Source organism: Diplotaxodon limnothrissa, linkage group LG3, assembly GCF_057381915.1.
Source record: "Diplotaxodon limnothrissa isolate DT_005_m linkage group LG3, D_limnothrissa_male_GT1.1, whole genome shotgun sequence".
Classification (NCBI taxonomy): domain Eukaryota; kingdom Metazoa; phylum Chordata; class Actinopteri; order Cichliformes; family Cichlidae; genus Diplotaxodon; species Diplotaxodon limnothrissa.
In genome coordinates, this window is record NC_140598.1 from 68,874,339 (window position 1) to 68,886,396 (window position 12,058).

Sequence of the window (12,058 nt, forward strand, 5' to 3'; positions counted from 1 at the left end):
GGCCTGAGTGACCGGCTGGGGCCACTTACACCACATCAGGGCCTGTGGCTCTGGCTGAGGCCACTTACACCACACCAGGGCCTGTGGCTGCTGGCTGAGGCCACTTACACCACACCAGGGCCTGTGGCTGCTGGCTGAGGCCACCTACACCACACCAGGGCATTAGTTGCTATTGAGGCCAATTACACCACACCAGGGTCTGTGGCTCTTGCTCAGGCCACTTACACCACACCAGGGCCTGTGGCACTGGCTGAGGCCACTTACACCACACCAGGGCCTGTGGCTGCTGGCTGAGGCCACTTACACCACACCAGGGCCTTAGTTGCTATTGAGGCCACTTACACCACACCAGGGCCTGTGGCTCTTGCTCAGGCCACTCACATCACACCAGGCCCTGCGCTTCTGGCCGAGGCCATCTTCACCAAACCTGGCCCTCTGCTGCTAGCTGTGGCCATGTACAACACACCAGGCCCTGTGCTGGTTCCTGAGGCCACTTACACCACACCAGTGCCTGTGGCTTCTGGCTGATGCAACCTACACCACACAAGGGCCTGAGTGACCGGCTGGGGCAACTTACACCACATCAGGGCCTGTGGCTCTGGCTGAGGCCACTTACACCACACCAGGGCCTGTGGCTGCTGGCTGAGGCCACTTACACCACACCAGGGCCTGTGGCTGCTGGCTGAGGCCACCTACACCACACCAGGGCATTAGTTGCTATTGAGGCCAATTACACCACACCAGGGTCTGTGGCTCTTGCTCAGGCCACTTACACCACACCAGGGCCTGTGGCACTGGCTGAGGCCACTTACACCACACCAGGGCCTGTGGCTGCTGGCTGAGGCCACCTACACCCCACCAGGGCCTGTGGCTGCTGGCTGAGGCGACTTACACCACACCAGGGCCCTTTTGCTGCTGGCTGAGGCCACTTACACCACACCAGTGCCTGTGGCTTCTGGCTGAGGCGACTTACACCACACCAGGCCCTGCGCTTCTGGCCGAGGCCATCTTCACCAAACCTGGCCCTCTGCTGCTAGCTGTGGCCATGTACAACACACCAGGCCCTGTGCTGGTTCCTGAGGCCACTTACACCACACCAGTGCCTGTGGCTTCTGGCTGAGGCGACTTACACCACACCAGGGCCTGTGGCTGCTGGCTGAGGCCACTTACACCACACCAGGGCCTGTGGCTCTTGCTCAGGCCACTCACATCACACCAGGCCCTGCGCTTCTGGCCGAGGCCATCTTCACCAAACAAGGCCCTGTGGCTCTTGCTCAGGCCACTTACACCACACCAGGGCCTTATTTGCTATTGAGGCCACTTACACCACACCAGGGCCTGTGGCTCTGGCTTAGGCCACTTACACCACACCAGGGCCTGTGGCTGCTGGCTGAGGCCACTTACACCACACCAGGGCCTGTGGCTCTTGCTCAGGCCACTTACACCACACCAGGGCCTGTGGCACTGGCTGAGGCCACTTAGACCACACCAGGGCCTGTGGCTGCTGGCTGAGGCCACTTACAACACACCAGGGCCTGTGGCTGCTGGCTGAGGCCACTTACACCAAACCAGGGCCTGTGGCTGCTTGCTGAGGCCATCTTCACCATACCAGGCCCTGTGCTGCTTGCTGTGGCCATGTAAAACACACCAGGTCCTGTGCTGGTTCTTGAGGCCATCTTCAACAATCCAGGGCCTGTGCTGTTGGATAAATGCCAAACTGAGCCTTTGGGTTAGGGTATTATGCAAACATGCAGGTATGGTTATAGGATTGTCTTCGTAACTTCAGGTACTTGCCACCTAATCACTTGAATCCATAAATTGAGACATTGTGCTGGGGCCAGCAGCTTATGGCCATACCACCCTGAGCACCCCCGACCTCGTCTGATCTCGTAAGCTAAGCAGGGCTGGGCTTGGTTAGTACTTGGATGGGAGACTGCCTGGGAATACCTGGTGCTGTAAGCCTTTCATTTTCATGTCATTGAACCGCTTTTGATCCAGAGAAGGGGTGTATTAAAAGACCAAAAGCAGCTGCCCATTAATGAGGGCACATTAACGACACTGCTTTTGGCTCTTTTCCAATGTCTTGTGCTGCTAGCTGATGCCACCTACACCACACCAGGGCCTGTGGCTGCTGGCTGAGGCCAGTTACACCACACCAGAGCTTGTGGCTGCTGGCTGAAGCCACTTACACCACACCAGGGCCTTAGTTGCTATTGAGGCCAATTACACCACACCAGGGTCTGTGGCTCTTGCTCAGGCCACTTACACCACACCAGGGCCTGTGGCTGCTGGCTGAGGCCACTTACACCACACCAGGGCCTGTGGCTGCTGGCTGAGGCCACCTACACCCCACCAGGGCCTGAGTGACCGGCTGGGGCCACTTACACCACATCAGGGCCTGTGGCTCTGGCTGAGGCCACTTACACCACACCAGGGCCTGTGGCTGCTGGCTGAGGCCAGTTACACCACACCAGAGCCTGTGGCTGCTGGCTGAAGCCACTTACACCACACCAGGGCCTTAGTTGCTATTGAGGCCACTTACACCACACCAGGGCCTGTGGCTGCTGGCTGAGGCCACCTACACCACACCAGGGCCTGTGGCTGCTGGCTGAGGCGACTTACACCACACCAGGGCCCTTTTGCTGCTGGCTGAGGCCACTTACACCACACCAGTGCCTGTGGCTTCTGGCTGAGGCGACTTGCACCACACCAGGGCCTGTGGCTGCTGGCTGAGGCCACTTACACCACACCAGGGCCTGTGGCTCTTGCTCAGGCCACTCACATCACACCAGGCCCTGCGCTTCTGGCTGAGGCCATCTTCACCAAACCAGGCCCTGTGGCTCTTGCTCAGGCCACTTACACCACACCAGGGCCTTATTTGCTATTGAGGCCACTTACACCACACCAGGGCCTGTGGCTCTGGCTTAGGCCACTTACACCACACCAGGGCCTGTGGCACTTGCTCAGGCCACTTACACCACACCAGGGCCTGTGGCTCTTGCTCAGGCCACTTACACCACACCAGGGCCTGTGGCACTGGCTGAGGCCACTTAGACCACACCAGGGCCTGTGGCTGCTGGCTGAGGCCACTTACAACACACCAGGGCCTGTGGCTGCTGGCTGAGGCCACTTACACCAAACCAGGGCCTGTGGCTCTTGCTCAGGCCACTTACACCACACCAGGGCCTGTGGCTGCTGGCTGAGGCCACTTACACCAAACCAGGGCCTGTGGCTCTTGCTCAGGCCACTTACACCACACCAGGGCCTGTGGCTGCTGGCTGAGGCCACCTACACCACACCAGGGCCTGTGGCTGCTGGCTGAGGCCACTTACACCACACCAGGGCCTGTGGCTCTTGCTCAGGCCACTCACATCACACCAGGCCCTGCGCTTCTGGCCGAGGCCATCTTCACCAAACCAGGCCCTGTGCTGCTTGCTGTGGCCATGTACAACACACCAGGCCCTGTGCTGGTTCCTGAGGCCATCTTCAACAATCCAGGGCCTGTGCTGTTGGATAAATGCCAAACTGAGCCTTTGGGTTAGGGTATTATGCAAACATGCAGGTATGGTTATAGGATTGTCTTCGTAACTTCAGGTACTTGCCACCTAATCACTTGAATCCATAAATTGAGACATTGTGCTGGGGCCAGCAGCTTACGGCCATACCACCCTGAGCACGCCCGACCTCGTCTGATCTCGGAAGCTAAGCAGGGCTGGGCTTGGTTAGTGCTTGGATGGGAGACTGCCTGGGAATACCTGGTGCTGTAAGCCTTTCATTTTCATGTCATTGAACCGCTTTTGATCCAGAGAAGGGGTGTATTAAAAGACCAAAAGCAGCTCCCCATTAATGAGGGCACATTAACGACATTGCTTTTGGCTGTTTTCCAATGTCTTGTGCTGCTAGCTGATGCCACCTACACCACACCAGGGCCTGAGTGACCGGCTGGGGCCACTTACACCACATCAGGGCCTGTGGCTGCTGGCTGAGGCCACTTACACCACACCAGGGCCTGTGGCTGCTGGCTGAGGCCACCTACACCACACCAGGGCCTTAGTTGCTATTGAGGCCAATTACACCACACCAGGGCCTGTGGCACTTGCTCAGGCCACTTACACCACACCAGGGCCTGTGGCTTCTGGCTGAGGCCACCTACACCACACCAGGGCCTGTGGCTGCTGGCTGAGGCCACTTACAACACACCAGGGCCTGTGGCTCTTGCTCAGGCCACTTACACCACACCAGGGCCTGTGGCTCTTGCTCAGGCCACTTACACCACATCAGGGCCTGTGGCTCTGGCTGAGGCCACTTACACCACACCAGGGCCTGTGGCTGCTGGCTGAGGCCACTTACACCACACCAGGGCCTGTGGCTGCTGGCTGAAGCCACTTACACCACACCAGGGCCTTAGTTGCTATTGAGGCCACTTACACCACACCAGGGCCTGTGGCTGCTGGCTGAGGTCACCTACACCACACCAGGGCCTGTGGCTGCTGGCTGAGGCGACTTACACCACACCAGGGCCCTTTTGCTGCTGGCTGAGGCCACTTACACCACACCAGTGCCTGTGGCTTCTGGCTGAGGCGACTTACACCACACCAGGGCCTGTGGCTGCTGGCTGAGGCCACTTACACCACACCAGGGCCTGTGGCTCTTGCTCAGGCCACTCACATCACACCTGGCCCTGCGCTTCTGGCTGAGGCCATCTTCACCAAACCAGGCCCTGTGGCTCTTGCTCAGGCCACTTACACCACACCAGGGCCTGTGGCTCTTGCTCAGGCCACTTACACCACACCAGGGCCTGTGGCTGCTGGCTGAGGCCACCTACACCACACCAGGGCCTGTGGCTGCTGGCTGAGGCCACTTACACCACACCAGGGCCTGTGGCTCTTGCTCAGGCCACTCACATCACACCAGGCCCTGCGCTTCTGGCCGAGGCCATCTTCACCAAACCAGGCCCTGTGGCTCTTGCTCAGGCCACTTACACCACACCAGGGCCTTATTTGCTATTGAGGCCAATTACACCACACCAGGGTCTGTGGCTCTTGCTCAGGCCACTTACACCACACCAGGGCCTGTGGCACTGGCTGAGGCCACTTACACCACACCAGGGCCTGTGGCTGCTGGCTGAGGCCACTTACACCACACAAGGGCCTGTGGCTGCTGGCTGAGGCCACCTACACCACACCAGGGCCTGTGGCTGCTGGCTGAGACCACTTACACCACACCAGGGCCTGTGGCTCTTGCTCAGGCCACTTACACCACACCAGGGCCTGTGGCTCTTGCTCAGGCCACTTACACCACACCAGGGCCTGTGGCTCTTCCTCAGGCCACTTACACCACACCAGGGCCTGTGGCTCTTGCTCAGGCCACTCATATCACGCCAGGCCCTGTGCTTCTGGCCGAGGCCATCTTCACCAAACCAGGCCCTGTGCTGCTTGCTGTGGCCATGTACAACACACCAGGCCCTGTGCTGGTTCCTGAGGCCATCTTCAACAATCCAGGGCCTGTGCTGTTGGATAAATGCCAAACTGAGCCTTTGGGTTAGGGTATTATGCAAACATGCAGGTATGGTTATAGGATTGTCTTCGTAACTTCAGGTACTTGCCACCTAATCACTTGAATCCATAAATTGAGACATTGTGCTGGGGCCAGCAGCTTACGGCCATACCACCCTGAGCACGCCCGACCTCGTCTGATCTCGGAAGCTAAGCAGGGCTGGGCTTGGTTAGTACTTGGATGGGAGACTGCCTGGGAATACCTGGTGCTGTAAGCCTTTCATTTTCATGTCATTGAACCGCTTTTGATCCAGAGAAGGGGTGTATTAAAAGACCAAAAGCAGCTGCCCATTAATGAGGGCACATTAACGACATTGCTTTTGGCTCTTTTCCAATGTCTTGTGCTGCTAGCTGATGCAACCTACACCACACAAGGGCCTGAGTGACCGGCTGGGGCCACTTACACCACATCAGGGCCTGTGGCTCTGGCTGAGGCCACTTACACCACACCAGGGCCTGTGGCTGCTGGCTGAGGCCACTTACACCACACCAGGGCCTGTGGCTGCTGGCTGAGGCCACCTACACCACACCAGGGCATTAGTTGCTATTGAGGCCACTTACACCACATCAGGGCCTGTGGCTCTGGCTGAGGCCACTTACACCACACAAGGGCCTGTGGCTGCTGGCTGAGGCCACCTACACCACACCAGGGCCTGTGGCTGCTGGCTGAGACCACTTACACCACACCAGGGCCTGTGGCTCTTGCTCAGGCCACTTACACCACACCAGGGCCTGTGGCTCTTGCTCAGGCCACTTACACCACACCAGGGCCTGTGGCTCTTGCTCAGGCCACTTACACCACACCAGGGCCCTTTTGCTGCTGGCTGAGGCCACTTACACCACACCAGTGCCTGTGGCTTCTGGCTGAGGCGACTTACACCACACCAGGGCCTGTGGCTGCTGGCTGAGGCCACTTACACCACACCAGGGCCTGTGGCTCTTGCTCAGGCCACTCACATCACACCAGGCCCTGCGCTTCTGGCCGAGGCCATCTTCACCAAACCAGGCCCTGTGCTGCTTGCTGTGGCCATGTACAACACACCAGGCCCTGTGCTGGTTCCTGAGGCCATCTTCACCAAACCAGGCCCTGTGCTGCTTGCTGTGGCCATCTTCAACAATCCAGGGCCTGTGCTGTTGGATAAATGCCAAACTAAGCCTTTGGGTTAGGGTATTATGCAAACATGCAGGTATGGTTATAGGATTGTCTTCGTAACTTCAGGTACTTGCCACCTAATCACTTGAATCCATAAATTGAGACATTGTGCTGGGGCCAGCAGCTTACGGCCATACCACTCTGAGCACGCCCGACCTCGTCTGATCTCGGAAGCTAAGCAGGGCTGGGCTTGGTTAGTACTTGGATGGGAGACTGCCTGGGAATACCTTGTGCTGTAAGTCTTTCATTTTCATGTCATTGAACCGCTTTTGATCCAGAGAAGGGGTGTATTAAAAGACCAAAAGCAGCTGCCCATTAATGAGGGCACATTAACGACACTGCTTTTGGCTCTTTTCCAATGTCTTGTGCTGCTAGCTGAGGCCACTTACACCACACCAGGGCCTGTGGCTCTTGCTCAGGCCACTCACATCACACCAGGCCCTGCGCTTCTGGCCGAGGCCATCTTCACCAAACCAGGCCCTGTGGCTCTTGCTCAGGCCACTTACACCACACCAGGGCCTTATTTGCTATTGAGGCCACTTACACCACACCAGGGCCTGTGGCACTTGCTCAGGCCACTTACACCACACCAGGGCCCTTTTGCTGCTGGCTGAGGCCACTTACACCACACCAGGGCCCGTGGCTCTTGCTCAGGCCACTTACACCACACCAGGGCCTGTGGCACTGGCTGAGGCCACTTAGACCACACCAGGGCCTGTGGCTGCTGGCTGAGGCCACTTACAACACACCAGGGCCTGTGGCTGCTGGCTGAGGCCACTTACACCAAACCAGGGCCTGTGGCTGCTTCCTGAGGCCATCTTCACCAAACCAGGCCCTGTGCTGCTTGCTGTGGCCATGTAAAACACACCAGGTCCTGTGCTGGTTCTTGAGGCCATCTTCAACAATCCAGGGCCTGTGCTGTTGGATAAATGCCAAACTGAGCCTTTGGGTTAGGGTATTATGCAAACATGCAGGTATGGTTATAGGATTGTCTTCGTAACTTCAGGTACTTGCCACCTAATCACTTGAATCCATAAATTGAGACATTGTGCTGGGGCCAGCAGCTTACGGCCATACCACCCTGAGCACGCCCGACCTCGTCTGATCTCGGAAGCTAAGCAGGGCTGGGCTTGGTTAGTACTTGGATGGGAGACTGCCTGGGAATACCTGGTGCTGTAAGCCTTTCATTTTCATGTCATTGAACCGCTTTTGATCCAGAGAAGGGGTGTATTAAAAGACCAAAAGCAGCTCCCCATTAATGAGGGCACATTAACGACATTGCTTTTGGCTGTTTTCCAATGTCTTGTGCTGCTAGCTGATGCCACCTACACCACACCAGGGCCTGAGTGACCGGCTGGGGCCACTTACACCACATCAGGGCCTGTGGCTGCTGGCTGAGGCCACTTACACCACACCAGGGCCTGTGGCTGCTGGCTGAGGCCACCTACACCACACCAGGGCCTTAGTTGCTATTGAGGCCAATTACACCACACCAGGGTCTGTGGCTCTTGCTCAGGCCACTTACACCACACCAGGGCCTGTGGCACTGGCTGAGGCCACTTACACCACACCAGGGCCTGTGGCTGCTGGCTGAGGCCACTTACACCACACCAGGGCCTGTGGCTGCTGGCTGAGGCCACTTACACCACACCAGGGCCTGTGGCTGCTGGCTGAGGCCACCTACACCACACCAGGGCCTGTGGCTGCTGACTGAGGCGACTTACACCACACCAGGGCCCTTTTGCTGCTGGCTGAGGCCACTTACACCACACCAGTGCCTGTGGCTTCTGGCTGAGGCGACTTACACCACACCAGGCCCTGCGCTTCTGGCCGAGGCCATCTTCACCAAACCTGGCCCTCTGCTGCTAGCTGTGGCCATGTACAACACACCAGGCCCTGTGCTGGTTCCTGAGGCCACTTACACCACACCAGTGCCTGTGGCTTCTGGCTGAGGCGACTTACACCACACCAGGGCCTGTGGCTGCTGGCTGAGGCCACTTACACCACACCAGGGCCTGTGGCTCTTGCTCAGGCCACTCACATCACACCAGGCCCTGCGCTTCTGGCCGAGGCCATCTTCACCAAACCAGGCCCTGTGGCTCTTGCTCAGGCCACTTACACCACACCAGGGCCTTATTTGCTATTGAGGCCACTTACACCACACCAGGGCCTGTGGCTCTGGCTTAGGTCACTTACACCACACCAGGGCCTGTGGCACTTGCTCAGGCCACTTACACCACACCAGGGCCTGTGGCTGCTGGCTGAGGCCACTTACACCACACCAGGGCCTGTGGCTCTTGCTCAGGCCACTTACACCACACCAGGGCCTGTGGCACTGGCTGAGGCCACTTAGACCACACCAGGGCCTGTGGCTGCTGGCTGAGGCCACTTACAACACACCAGGGCCTGTGGCTGCTGGCTGAGGCCACTTACACCAAACCAGGGCCTGTGGCTGCTTGCTGAGGCCATCTTCACCATACCAGGCCCTGTGCTGCTTGCTGTGGCCATGTAAAACACACCAGGTCCTGTGCTGGTTCTTGAGGCCATCTTCAACAATCCAGGGCCTGTGCTGTTGGATAAATGCCAAACTGAGCCTTTGGGTTAGGGTATTATGCAAACATGCAGGTATGGTTATAGGATTGTCTTCGTAACTTCAGGTACTTGCCACCTAATCACTTGAATCCATAAATTGAGACATTGTGCTGGGGCCAGCAGCTTACGGCCATACCACCCTGAGCACGCCCGACCTCGTCTGATCTCGTAAGCTAAGCAGGGCTGGGCTTGGTTAGTACTTGGATGGGAGACTGCCTGGGAATACCTGGTGCTGTAAGCCTTTCATTTTCATGTCATTGAACCGCTTTTGATCAAGAGAAGGGGTGTATTAAAAGACCAAAAGCAGCTCCCCATTAATGAGGACACATTAACGACATTGCTTTTGGCTGTTTTCCAATGTCTTGTGCTGCTAGCTGATGCCACCTACACCACACCAGGGCCTGAGTGACCGGCTGGGGCCACTTACACCACATCAGGGCCTGTGGCTGCTGGCTGAGGCCACTTACACCACACCAGGGCCTGTGGCTGCTGGCTGAGGCCACCTACACCACACCAGGGCCTTAGTTGCTATTGAGGCCAATTACACCACACCAGGGTCTGTGGCTCTTGCTCAGGCCACTCACATCACACCAGGCCCTGCGCTTCTGGCCGATGCCATCTTCACCAAACCTGGCCCTCTGCTGCTAGCTGTGGCCATGTACAACACACCAGGCCCTGTGCTGGTTCCTGAGCCATCTTCAACAATCCAGGGCCTGTGCTGTTGGATAAATGCCAAACTAAGCCTTTGGGTTAGGGTATTATGCAAACATGCAGGTATGGTTATAGGATTGTCTTCGTAACTTCAGGTACTTGCCACCTAATCACTTGAATCCATAAATTGAGACATTGTGCTGGGGCCAGCAGCTTACGGCCATACCACTCTGAGCACGCCCGACCTCGTCTGATCTCGGAAGCTAAGCAGGGCTGGGCTTGGTTAGTACTTGGATGGGAGACTACCTGGGAATACCTTGTGCTGTAAGTCTTTCATTTTCATGTCATTGAACCGCTTTTGATCCAGAGAAGGGGTGTATTAAAAGACCAAAAGCAGCTGCCCATTAATGAGGGCACATTAACGACACTGCTTTTGGCTCTTTTCCAATGTCTTGTGCTGCTAGCTGATGCCACCTACACCACACCAGGGCCTAAGTGACCGGCTGGGGCCACTTACACCACATCAGGGCCTGTGGCTCTGGCTGAGGCCACTTACACCACACCAGGGCCTGTGGCTGCTGGCTGAGGCCAGTTACACCACACCAGGGCCTTAGTTGCTATTGAGGCCACTTACACCACACCAGGGCCTGTGGCTCTTGCTCAGGCCACTCACATCACACCAGGCCCTGCGCTTCTGGCCGAGGCCATCTTCACCAAACCTGGCCCTCTGCTGCTAGCTGTGGCCATGTACAACACACCAGGCCCTGTGCTGGTTCCTGAGGCCACTTACACCACACCAGTGCCTGTGGCTTCTGGCTGATGCAACCTACACCACACAAGGGCCTGAGTGACCGGCTGGGGCAACTTACACCACATCAGGGCCTGTGGCTCTGGCTGAGGCCACTTACACCACACCAGGGCCTGTGGCTGCTGGCTGAGGCCACTTACACCACACCAGGGCCTGTGGCTGCTGGCTGAGGCCACCTACACCACACCAGGGCATTAGTTGCTATTGAGGCCAATTACACCACACCAGGGTCTGTGGCTCTTGCTCAGGCCACTTACACCACACCAGGGCCTGTGGCACTGGCTGAGGCCACTTACACCACACCAGGGCCTGTGGCTGCTGGCTGAGGCCACCTACACCCCACCAGGGCCTGTGGCTGCTGGCTGAGGCGACTTACACCACACCAGGGCCCTTTTGCTGCTGGCTGAGGCCACTTACACCACACCAGTGCCTGTGGCTTCTGGCTGAGGCGACTTACACCACACCAGGCCCTGCGCTTCTGGCCGAGGCCATCTTCACCAAACCTGGCCCTCTGCTGCTAGCTGTGGCCATGTACAACACACCAGGCCCTGTGCTGGTTCCTGAGGCCACTTACACCACACCAGTGCCTGTGGCTTCTGGCTGAGGCGACTTACACCACACCAGGGCCTGTGGCTGCTGGCTGAGGCCACTTACACCACACCAGGGCCTGTGGCTCTTGCTCAGGCCACTCACATCACACCAGGCCCTGCGCTTCTGGCCGAGGCCATCTTCACCAAACCAGGCCCTGTGGCTCTTGCTCAGGCCACTTACACCACACCAGGGCCTTATTTGCTATTGAGGCCACTTACACCACACCAGGGCCTGTGGCTCTGGCTTAGGCCACTTACACCACACCAGGGCCTGTGGCTGCTGGCTGAGGCCACTTACACCACACCAGGGCCTGTGGCTCTTGCTCAGGCCACTTACACCACACCAGGGCCTGTGGCACTGGCTGAGGCCACTTAGACCACACCAGGGCCTGTGGCTGCTGGCTGAGGCCACTTACAACACACCAGGGCCTGTGGCTGCTGGCTGAGGCCACTTACACCAAACCAGGGCCTGTGGCTGCTTGCTGAGGCCATCTTCACCATACCAGGCCCTGTGCTGCTTGCTGTGGCCATGTAAAACACACCAGGTCCTGTGCTGGTTCTTGAGGCCATCTTCAACAATCCAGGGCCTGTGCTGTTGGATAAATGCCAAACTGAGCCTTTGGGTTAGGGTATTATGCAAACATGCAGGTATGGTTATAGGATTGTCTTCGTAACTTCAGGTACTTGCCACCTAATCACTTGAATCCAT

General features: G+C 57.8%; 2 non-coding genes and 5 pseudogenes across 2 annotated transcripts; all 7 read left to right on the forward strand.

Annotated features, from left to right (window-relative positions):
- The first annotated feature begins 1,843 nt into the window (after positions 1–1,843).
- On the forward strand, positions 1,844–1,962 carry LOC146637456 (5S ribosomal RNA; annotated as a pseudogene).
- Positions 1,963–3,651: 1,689 nt separating this feature from the next.
- On the forward strand, positions 3,652–3,770 carry LOC146637457 (5S ribosomal RNA; annotated as a pseudogene).
- A 1,884-nt stretch (positions 3,771–5,654) lies between these two features.
- Positions 5,655–5,773, forward strand: LOC146637458 (5S ribosomal RNA). The gene has a single exon (XR_014905947.1). It is a non-coding gene; the product is annotated as a 5S ribosomal RNA (ribosomal RNA).
- A 1,058-nt stretch (positions 5,774–6,831) lies between these two features.
- LOC146637459 (5S ribosomal RNA) lies at positions 6,832–6,950 on the forward strand (annotated as a pseudogene).
- Positions 6,951–7,771: 821 nt separating this feature from the next.
- On the forward strand, positions 7,772–7,890 carry LOC146637460 (5S ribosomal RNA). Its single transcript, XR_014905949.1, has one exon. It is a non-coding gene; the product is annotated as a 5S ribosomal RNA (ribosomal RNA).
- Positions 7,891–9,422: 1,532 nt separating this feature from the next.
- LOC146637461 (5S ribosomal RNA) lies at positions 9,423–9,541 on the forward strand (annotated as a pseudogene).
- A 622-nt stretch (positions 9,542–10,163) lies between these two features.
- Positions 10,164–10,282, forward strand: LOC146637462 (5S ribosomal RNA; annotated as a pseudogene).
- The last annotated feature ends 1,776 nt before the right edge of the window (positions 10,283–12,058 follow it).